We start from the raw sequence: 10,934 nt of genomic DNA, 5'->3' as shown, positions 1-10,934 counted from the left end.
ATGGAGGAATGGTTTTATGTCAAGAATGATCTGATTGAGAGGGAGGACATTAAAGAGATTATCCAACGTCCCATCTGGTCTTATTTCAGCCTTCGAAGGCCGAGGGTAGCAATTAAAAATGATGCCGAAACGTGTCAAAAGGCTTTCAGCAATGTCTATGCTTTCATTGGCACAAGAGACATAATCCAAGAGCACATAGCCTACAGAGTGTGGCAACTTGTGGATAGTTGGGTCCAGCGAAGGTGGATTAGTTTGATTGAAATATACTTTCAGATACAGAGAAAGGTTCGACAAACCGAATGATGACTAGTTGAAATGCATTGAGGCTACTAGCGACGAGTTGCTTGGAGCATATACCAAGGCCGAAGATGATGCATTGTCCTCAGCCTTCGGGGGTCGGAGCAAGAAAAGATTAAACAGAGTTTTCGACGCGATTGGTTTTATGTATCCTAATTATTGCTATCCCCTATGAAAGCAGGGAAAAAGAGGAAAGTTGCCGCTTCGGCCATTTCTGCTATGCTGAAGGGCAAGAAAATCAAAGTTTTGACCCACAGGCCCAGATATATTGAAATGGCCATAGTGCCGAAATTTGGTGAGGAGACATCTTCCGTTGCCGAGGCAGAACCGGCTGCTCCCACCGCTCGGAGTGCTGAAAAATCGACTGCTGTGCTGAAGGTGCCTATAGTCAAGCCGATCGAAGCCGAAGATGAGACAACCAAAAAGCCAGAATTAAGAAAGGCAACAGATCTGCTAGAAATTCTGAGCCAACTAGTAGAAGCAGAGCTGCTGAAGGTTGCAAAAGCTCCCGCCACCACTCCCAAGAGGAGAAGAATGCCTAGCGTGCTAGACGCTGTTGTGGAAACAACAAGAGCGCTGACTCCTGCTCCTGTGAAGAAGGTTGCCGAAGCTGCTGCAGCTCATAGGGAAACCAAAGCTGGGCCCTTAGTCCCCGCTGAGACGAAACTCGCCGCAACCGAGCAAAGGGTCAAAGAAGAATCTCTAGATACTAGCGTAGCTTTGGAGAAAAGTGTGGCCAAAGAAGCCAAATCCCCTGCTCCCGAAGCATCGTCCGAAGGTCTTGATTATATCATTCGACATGCTTCGGGAAAAAGATTATCCGAAGAAGAAGTTTTTGAAGCCAAACACTATGCCCGGGAACTAAAGTACCCGAAGGGGGCCTTAGTGTTTAATGGTATGGACGAATATGATTTCCTGTACTGCCTCCCGGACAACAAAGAGTTATCCGTCTGCCGGGAGATGGCCAAAAGTATGGGTTTTCCAAAGCTCGAAGCTGGCCTCTGCGCCATGACAAAGGCTGACCTCGCGGACAGCCTCGCATACAACAGTCTGAAGGTACAAAAGTTGTGAATTTTGAGGCTTATGGACTTTGGAATGAAGTCTTTTATTCTCATGCTAATCCTCTATTCTTTCTTGCAGGGCTTAATCCTTAGCAACGCCCTAAGGGCGCAAAAGAATGCCGAAGACGAGAGCTGCACTATAGCTCTCAGCAACCTTCGATCAAAGGTCATTAAGCTGAGAAACGAGGCCATGGAGAAAGACAAAATTCTACTTTCATTGGTGGATAAAGAAAAAGAAGATGAAGCAAAATTTAATACTCAATCCGAAGCTTATAAAGCCGAAAATGAAGATCTTCGTAAAAAACATGCCGAAGCCAATGAAAATTATGCTCTCGCAAAAGCTAGCCAAGAAATTAGTGAATGGTGGAAGACCAAGCTAGAGAAAAATGTTGAGGAGCTTCGTGAATCCAAGGAAAGATGTTTTGAAAAATCCTTGGATTGCGTGAAGAAATTGAAAACTAGCTTTTCCAAAGTGGGTGCTTATTCTTCTGAGGAGAATTTTATCCGAGGCGACCCCGAGGGCGTTATTCAGTGGATAAGCGGGGAAGCCGAAGCTTTCAAAGAAATCCTGAGCGATCGTGGGGATATTTGTGCTTTCTCCGGCGCTCGAGGAATTGCGGCTATTCTGGAGAAGGCTGGATGCGATCATGTTAAAGCTACAGCCCAGGACGAAGCCGCCTTCTCTATAGACGACACAAAAGACCCTTCAGCCGAAGCTACTTTGGTGGGCGGAAAATTTTATTCCGATGTCTGGGCGAACGGTGGCCGAGAATTGGCTAACAAAATTATAAAGAAGAATGAAAAAGACACCCATGAAGCCCAAGAAGAAGCTAGGCGAGCTGAAGAAACTGCTGAACATGAAAGGCACATAGGTATTGGTTTTGAATTTTAGCTTCGGTACTTACTTTGTGGCTTCGAACTAATAGTTTACCTACTACAGCTGAACTGTCACATCTGCCGGAGCCATACAACCCCCTGGCTGATCCGGACATGAAGGAAGCACTAGATGTAATAAGTGTTGCTACTCTATTGTCGACGAAGTCGTCGACAAGCTATTGAACGAAGTCGCGGAAAAAATTCTTAGGGAAGATTTGACTTTATTGTAATAATACTTTGTAATATTTGATGTATGGAACAATTAATCAGACATGTAAATTACTGTAATATATTTCTTTACGATGCATGAAATTTATGCACATACTTTTTTTGAGCCTTTGGCGAAAAAACACCTTCCCTTCTTTTCATGCTTCGTAAAGAAAGAAACCCCTCCTTTGGTAAGTCCGATAAAAACGTATTTCCCGAAGTTCGCTTCGTGCCTCAGCACATTTTCTTTTACCAAAGTATTGCCGAAGATTTGTTCGTATTCAATCTTTTTTGCTGTTGATGCGATATGATGTATGATGTAATGTTATGCGGAATGATATGATGATATGATGCAAAAATGATGGTGATGCCGAATACACACACACCCACACTAGAACACACAAGACTCTGCATACCCTTAGGAACGTCTTTTGAGTCTTTTAAGCTCTGCATCCCCTTAGGAACGACTTTTGAGCTTCAGCACCTTAGATTTCAGTGGTATTTGGCTCTGCATTCCCTTAGGAACAACTTTTGAGCAGAAAACTTATGCTGTGCTCCCTTAGGAACGACTGTTTTACAACTTCGGGACTTAAATTTTGGCTCTGCATTCCCTTAGGAACGACTTTTGAGCAGAAAACTTACGCTACGCTCCCTTAGGAACGACTTTGTGCAGCTTCAGAATTTACTCTGCGCTCCCTTAGGAACAATTTTCGAGCTTCAGAAGACTGTGAGGAAGGCATATTTTACTCATTGATGCAAGTAATATTATTACAAGAAATCAAAATTTAGTCCTTCATTACTTGTTTCTCATACAAAAAATAAAATGGTATAAAAGATAAAGGTACATTAAGAGTAGGATATTCTTCGGTAGATATGCTTCGATTCCGGCACAGTACTGTTGACTGTATGAGCTTCGGATTCCTCCCGAAAATCACGCTGCTACTGTGCGCGCGTGTGCCCTTCTGGATGCTGGGTGTGAGTAGGTGGTAATGGTGGTGGTAATGGGAGTAGGTGGTAATGGTGGTGGTAAAAGATAAAGTTTTCTGGGTGTGAGTAGGTGGTAATGGTGGTGGTAAAAGATTAAGTTTTCTGGGCTGATCCCCGTACCTTCCTCTGAATCCCCTGCCGCCTCTGCCCCTTGGAGTTGGTGGCCTAAAAGAACTTTGTTGCTGCCCTGAGGATTGAGAGCTGTGTTGTGGCCTTTGAAGCTGGCTTCCTCTGTCATCACTTTGGCTGGAGTTATGGATTGATCTGACATGCCTAGGGTGGATTCTTCCTCCGAAGCCCCTAGCCATTTCAGAAAACCTGTAGGCTTCTTCCCTTCTCTGGCGAAAATCATTATCAACCCAGATGTATTCATCCATCTTCTGAAGGACCTTCTCCAGGGTCTGAGGGGTTTTCCTAGCAAAATACTGAGCCGTAGGTCCTAGCCGAAGCCCTTTGATCATGGACTCAATGACAATTTCATTGGGCACCTGGGCGCTTGTGCTCTCAGACGCAAGAACCTTCGAACATACGCCTAGAGGTATTCTTCGTGGTCTTGCGTGCACTGGAACAAAGCCTGAGCAGTGACCGGCTTCGTCTGAAACCCTTGGAAACTGGTGATCAGCATGTCCTTCAGCTTCTGCCATGATGTGATTGTTCCTGGCCGGAGAGAAGAGTACCAAGTTTGTGCGACATTTTTGACTGCCATGACAAAGGATTTCGCCATGTCTACTGTGTTGCCCCCATATGAAGATATGGTTGCTTCGTAGCTCATTAGAAAATGCTTTGGGTCTGAGTTCCCATCATACATAGGGAGCTAGGGTGGCTTGTATGATGGGGGCCATGGGGTAGCCTGCAGTTCTGCTGACAGAGAAGAAGCATCATCAAAATAAAAATTTCCATGATGGAAATCATCATACCATTCGTCATCATCCTAAGAATTATCCTGACGAAGCTCTCTGCGTTGAAGTCTTCGGTCCTTGTCATCTTGAGTGAGATGACGCATTTCCTCAACGACCTCATCGATCTTCTTCTGAAGATCAGCAAGACGAAGCATCTTCTCCTTCTTCCTCTGGACCTATTGATGGATGGCTTCGAGGTCCCTGATTTCTTGGTCCAACTCCTCCTCCTAAGGCGTTGGACTTGTAGCCTTCCTTTTTTGGCTTCTAGCTTCGCGTAGTGTTTCTTGGTTGACGTCCAGTGGCTGCAATGCAGCCCCCAGCGCTGAAGATTTCTTCGGCGGCATGACGAAGGTCACAGCTTGCCGAAGGTGGTCGAATGAGTTCACCGGAGGTGGGCGCCAATGTTGGAGACTTGTTCTCAAATGCTATAAGTTAAGAACAAGGAAACACAAATGTTAATGGTTAAAGACCTTCGTCTTTTGAAGCATTATCTCCCTTGGGATATAATGATCTTTAGACGAAGGTTATGAAGGACATACCTTCATCATTTCAGTATGTAATAATGAAAGCAGAAACATATGAAACATAGAAAAGAACATGAATAATCACATTAAATCATCAGATCATTTGTGTTCTCATTATATAATCATGAACAAGCATTAATGATATTAATTACATTTGTACCTTCGGCTTGACAGGAGGTAAGAATCCAAGAGCAACGTGCAAGTGATTACAAGTCAGCGTGAACAGTACGGTGTTACTGTTCATCTATTTATAGGCACAGGACGCAGCCTGGGTAAAATTACATCCATGTCCTTGACACTTACTACTGACTAAGGAGTAATCAGTCGAGGACTTGGTAGTATATTCCCCTTTAGGTCGGTTCCATTCTCCATCACCGCCCTTGCGCTAAGCCGAAGCTTCTTCATCCGTAGCTTCGAAATTGATTCATCCTTCTCCCAGATCGTGCCTTTCATGTCGTGCACATCTTCATCTCAAAGCCAAAGGTTCCTGTGACAGTATATTATACTTGGAAAGCATGTTAGTCATGTTTTTGAGGACCTTCGGAAGATGAAGGCCCCCAACGGTCATTGAGACTTCTATCCCTCGACACCCTTACCTTGTGCACCTTGAGTAGCGGCGTAGCTTCCGTGATGCCATGAGGACTGTCACACCCGGGCTTCAGGGGCACCAAAACCCGGGCGCGAAATAATCACCAAGTGTGCTAGGACCAAGTCTCACACATATGACAACTCATGGTACATAAACAAATGTCACATCTTTACTATATAATAGGAGTTATGTACAAAATAGCTAAATAATTACATCATATACAGACAACGATCCAGCAACCATAGTTGACTGGGAGACGATGGCCTAGACCACTCACGAACTTGTCACAGCATCCTTCGTGCGCATTTTCCTGTGGTACCCATTCTTGACCTGGGGGATGTGAGTACAACAAGGGTGAGCTCACATACGTTCATCGCTCAACAAGTTGTGGGGAATAATGTGTATGAACTCACCAAAGGTGGGAGGTCATGTGAAGTGTAAGGCTTACCAAAGGAGATGGATAAAGCTGAGCATTGCTTTTAAAATTGGCCAAAATTTTATTAGCAGTTACTAAGTAAAAGAGATACCAACCCAATAAAGTAAGAGATCAAAATTGATAATAACACCTGTGATGCAATGTATATGACAGATTAAGTTTAGTTCCATAAATTAATCATGCGAGAGTCCTGAGCTGCTCATGATCGCGAGCATGACTGATATACCAGTTTTACACTCTGCAGATGTTGCACCCTTTACCCACAAGTCGTGTGTTGGGGGCCTTCATCTTCCGAAGGTCCTCAAAAACATGACTAACCATATGTTTTTAGTATGACATAGACTATTACAGGAGGCTTCGGCTTTGGGATGAAGGTTCTCTCATGATAAAGGCGTGTGTAATATGAAGATACAACCCGAACGTGACATGGATGAATGTCGAAGCTATGGCTAAAGGAGCTTCGGCTTGGTATGACAGCAAGCATGAAGGATGGAACCGACCTAAGGGGGAAAGACTACTTCGTCCTTGATAACTCGCATTATGATTAAGAGTAAATGTCAGGGGCATGGATGTAATCTTATCTGGGCTACGCACCGTGCCTATAAATAGATGAACAGTAGCACCGTACTGTTCACGTTGGATTGTAATCTCTCTCTCGCGTCATCTTTGCATTCTTACCTTCTAGCGAACCGAATGTACAATTGTATTATTGATATCATTAATGTTGATTCTTATATGTGGATATGAATATAAATAAATTGTGAGGATCTGATCATTATCTTTCATTCTTTAGTGTTCTTTCATACTCTTACTCATATTTATATTTATATTCATATTTACATACTGAGATGATGAAGCTACGTCCTTAATGGCCTTCGTATGAAGATCATTATATCTGGAAGGAAATAATGCTTCGAAGGATGAAGGTCTTTAACCATTAACAATGGTGTTGCCTTGTTCTTGATCTGTAGCATTCGAGAACAAGTGACCAACATTGGCGCGCACCTCTAGTGTACTCAGTTCCACAACCTTCGGCAAAGCATCAACCTTCGTCATGCCACCGAAGAAGACAACAATGCTAGGGGCTGCACTGCAGCCACTGGACACAAACCAGGAGACGATCTCTCTCCGAGAAGCCAGAAAAGAAAAGCTACCAGCCCATTACTTCAGGAGGAGGAGCTGGACCAGGAGATCAGGAACCTGGAAGTCATTCATCAGCAGGTGCAAAGGAAAAAGGAGAAGATGGCCCGACTGGACGACCTTCAGAAGAAGGTCGACGCAGCCTCTAAAGAAATGCGCCATCTTACCCAAGATGACCATGACCAAAGGCCTCAGCACGAGGATCTTCGTCAGGAGAGCTCATTTAACGAGGATGAATGATATGACGACTTCCATCATGGTAGCTTTACCTTTGATTATGCTTCTCCTCTAGCAGCAGAATTGCAAGCTATTCCATGGCCACAATCCTACAAGCCACCTCAGTTACCTATGTATGATGGGCACTCAGATCCGAAGCAATTCTTGATGAGTTACGAAGCAACAATATCTTCATATGGGGGTAATGCTGCCGTCATGGCAAAGTCTTCGTCTTGGCAGTCCGAAATGTGGCCCAAACTTGGTACTCTTCTCTCCGGCCAGGGACAATTACGTCATGGCAGAAGCTCAAGGACATGCTGGTCACTAGCTTCCAAGGCTTTTAGACGAAGACAATCACAGCTCAAGCTTTGTTTCAATGTACACAGGAACATGAGGAATACATTCAGGCGTATGTTCGAAGGTTTTTGCGCAAAAGAGCACAAGCGTCCATAGTGCCCAATGAAATTGTCATTGAGGCCATGATTGTGACAGAACCTCCCAAGTTATTAGGCCCACCTACAGTTGTCCTTGTCCAACGGACCTTGGACAACCCTGTAGATGCACATAATCACTCAACAAGTTCAATATATGTATCCTTATTTCCTTGCCCAAGAGCGTTTCACCCGTCACACATATATTACATCACATCGGAGGAACGAATAAGCGAAAGAGTATTACAATAACTTAATTGACATTCATCAAAATATAGAGAGAGTGTTATAGTTATTACAAAACTAGGGTGTATGAGTGCATAAGTATTATTACAGACTTGGGAGGTAAAAACCCCTCCCGCAAAAAAGTATATTGTTTTTCAAGTGGGAGGCCAACATCCTCCCACGGCTTCACTGCTGAGGTTCTTCTTTGGGCACCACCTTAGAGCAAAAACAACAAAAGTCTGTTGTTTCCTCACCTACAACAACATGGGTTCGAAAACCCTGAGTACGGAGTGTACTTTCGCAAGTCTTACCTGTCAAAAGAAAAGACTCTCAAGGATATGCTGGTTCGAGGGAGTCAAGGTAAGGCTGATCAAGTATCAAAGACTCTGTTTTGCAGAAATGCTTACTAAAAGTCGATCCTTTAAAATCCAGTTTTTTAGCATGTTAAGTCATTACCTGAATCTAGAGTTCCTTCTACCCTAGTTCAAGCACTTAGCCTATACTAGCCATCTTTTATCATCCCCTTTCAGTTCACTGGAATGCTACGTGTAGGGCAGTGACCAAGTCTTCATGTCCGAGAAGTAACGACGATCCGAATCGATAAATACCCAGCTGGGGATCTCCAATCACACGACATATGTAGCACTTAACCCTTGCATATGTCAACTCGCCACCGGGGTTCTTAAGACCAAACCGGGTTCACGCCAACTGAGAGCATAGATACACCACCGTCCAGCCTCTTGCCACGAAGGGTACATGCTACTCTCGCCATCTTTCCACTCCCATTGCGTGTTGGCCTTTCTGGAATTAGTCTGCCCGAGGCAAAGCTTACCCATGACGAGGCATGTGACCAGTTAAAAGGTCCTCAATCATCAAGCCTACATCGACACGGTCCTTAATCGACTCAAACAGAGACACTACACTGAGACTCTCTTCTCGTGCAAGTCACCCGCCCAGTCTCAGCTTTATCATTTAAAACCTTAAGTCTGCTACCTGGCAGAGGTACATCTTTTTCTGATGTTGAACCCATCATGGCCATGATGGATCCAGCATCAAGTTTTATTTTTGAAAACATCCCATCAATTGTGAAGCATCACCCTTTTTTTTAAACAAAACATTTTCTTGTCTAAAGCAGGACTAAGCATCAGAAAACCTTTTTAAATAAACACATAATCAAGGAATGGTAAATAATTCCAAGGAAGGAAGTGCATCAATTGGTTTAGCACACAACTCCTATCACCTAATGCATCATATAAGGTGATAAAGATTTTTTAAACAGCAAGGAGGTGGCAAATGCACTGGGGCTTGCTTTGTGTTGTAGGAGAGTCGGGCTCTGTTCCACAGATGTCAAAATAAAAACAGTTGCCGGCAGGTGGATTTTCAGTCGATGGAGCAGTCTCCTCTTTTTCAAAAGTTATTTCTTCCTCGTTCTCTATACATAACCATATATATAACCATGAATGCTCATGTGATGCTTATGAAAATGCAATTATAATAGAGATACATCAAGTTGTATCTTGAATACAACTTTCCTTCACAGTACACCGGGGAAACTAGGCTTTGTTCCAAAAAGTTTTTTGATTTTTAGAGTTATTAAAAAATTTCTAGAATTCCAAAAGTATAGGTTTAGACCCTTTTAAATACTAAATAATTCCTGGTTTGGACTAAAAATCTTGGAACTATTTTTATTAAATTCTAGAGAAATTTAGGAACCAATTAAAATTGGTCTTATATTTTTAGCATTTTCTAGAATTTTCTATGATTTCTCTAATCCTTGTAGAAAAAGAAAAAGAGAAATGGTAAATAGTGGTGGGCTGAAACTGGCCCGAGTCGGCCCGCACACAGGTGAAAGCGCGCCCGCGCGCGCCCTCGGTATCAGGTTTGCACAGAGGACCCTAGCGATTTGAAAAACCCTTAAGGAGTCCGTTGCACTATTTCCTTGTGTCACCGACAATCACATATAGACCCTCCCCTTTCTATTCCTTCGCAAGGTGAGGTCCCCGACCGTGGACGGTGGAGCAGTGACTCCGGCGAGCCTGTACTAGCCGAATAACGCCACGACCGGTGCTTCGGTGTGTCTGACACCTAATTCTACCCCTAACGACCATAACTCCTCACTCAATTACGAAGTTCTAGCTCACAATCACTCTGTCCACGATGGCGATGGAAACCGGAGATAAATCAACATGTTCTGGGTGATTCAAGACAGTCTAGTTCAATCATATGTTTCTATGAGCAACAAGGGACATGAGGGAGGCTAGAACATCCCACAGAAGAGCATGAGCTAACCTGTAGATGTCTTGCCACTGTGAGCTCACTCACGGCGGAGTTTTGACTGATTTGGGGGAACTTCAAAATTGGAGCGCTCTAGTGGACAATCTAAGGCACGGGCTGGTGCGTTGGGTGTGTGATTACTTAGCGGTGCTTACTGGGGCGGCAATTTATAGGTTCCATCGGCGGTGGCGGCTAATTCTGAGAAGACGCATGGCGGCCGGAAAAGAGAGTGAGTCATCGTAGGGGTCTGCCGTGGCGGTCACTGGGCAATGAGCTACGGCGGTTACTAGGCAGTCACTACGGCTCACGACGACGTGGTAAATAGCCTAAGGCGTGGTGCAACCATGGTGAATGGTGCATATTCTGGTGATGGTCGCTCGGCCACGTCGCCGGCGCAAGTGGGCATGGCAACAGGGCGGAACAGTGGCTCGAGTTCATCCTTAACACGATATTTCTTACCCCGAGTAGTTATCTGCACTTCACTGAGCACGAATCGCAACAGTGGCGATGATCACGACGCGGGATCACCGGCGGCGAAACACTGAATCTAGCGATCTTCGTCAGGTCACTGTACCATGGGAACTTGATTTAGGCGCCTGATAGAGCAGGTTTCAGGATCTTGATCTCAAATTTTTAAGTGATAACTTGTTAACTTTCCTGTAACAAAGTTGTTGATCTATACTCTAGCTTTAATCTTGCTATAGTAATCATAGTCAAACAATCACTGGATCATGGTCAAATCCGATCTCAAAGTTCACCTAACTTCACTGCT

Source organism: Zea mays, chromosome 7 (genome assembly GCF_902167145.1).
Source record: "Zea mays cultivar B73 chromosome 7, Zm-B73-REFERENCE-NAM-5.0, whole genome shotgun sequence".
Classification (NCBI taxonomy): domain Eukaryota; kingdom Viridiplantae; phylum Streptophyta; class Magnoliopsida; order Poales; family Poaceae; genus Zea; species Zea mays.
The sequence above is the reverse complement of the archived record's forward strand: the minus strand, read 5'-3'. Positions refer to the sequence as shown.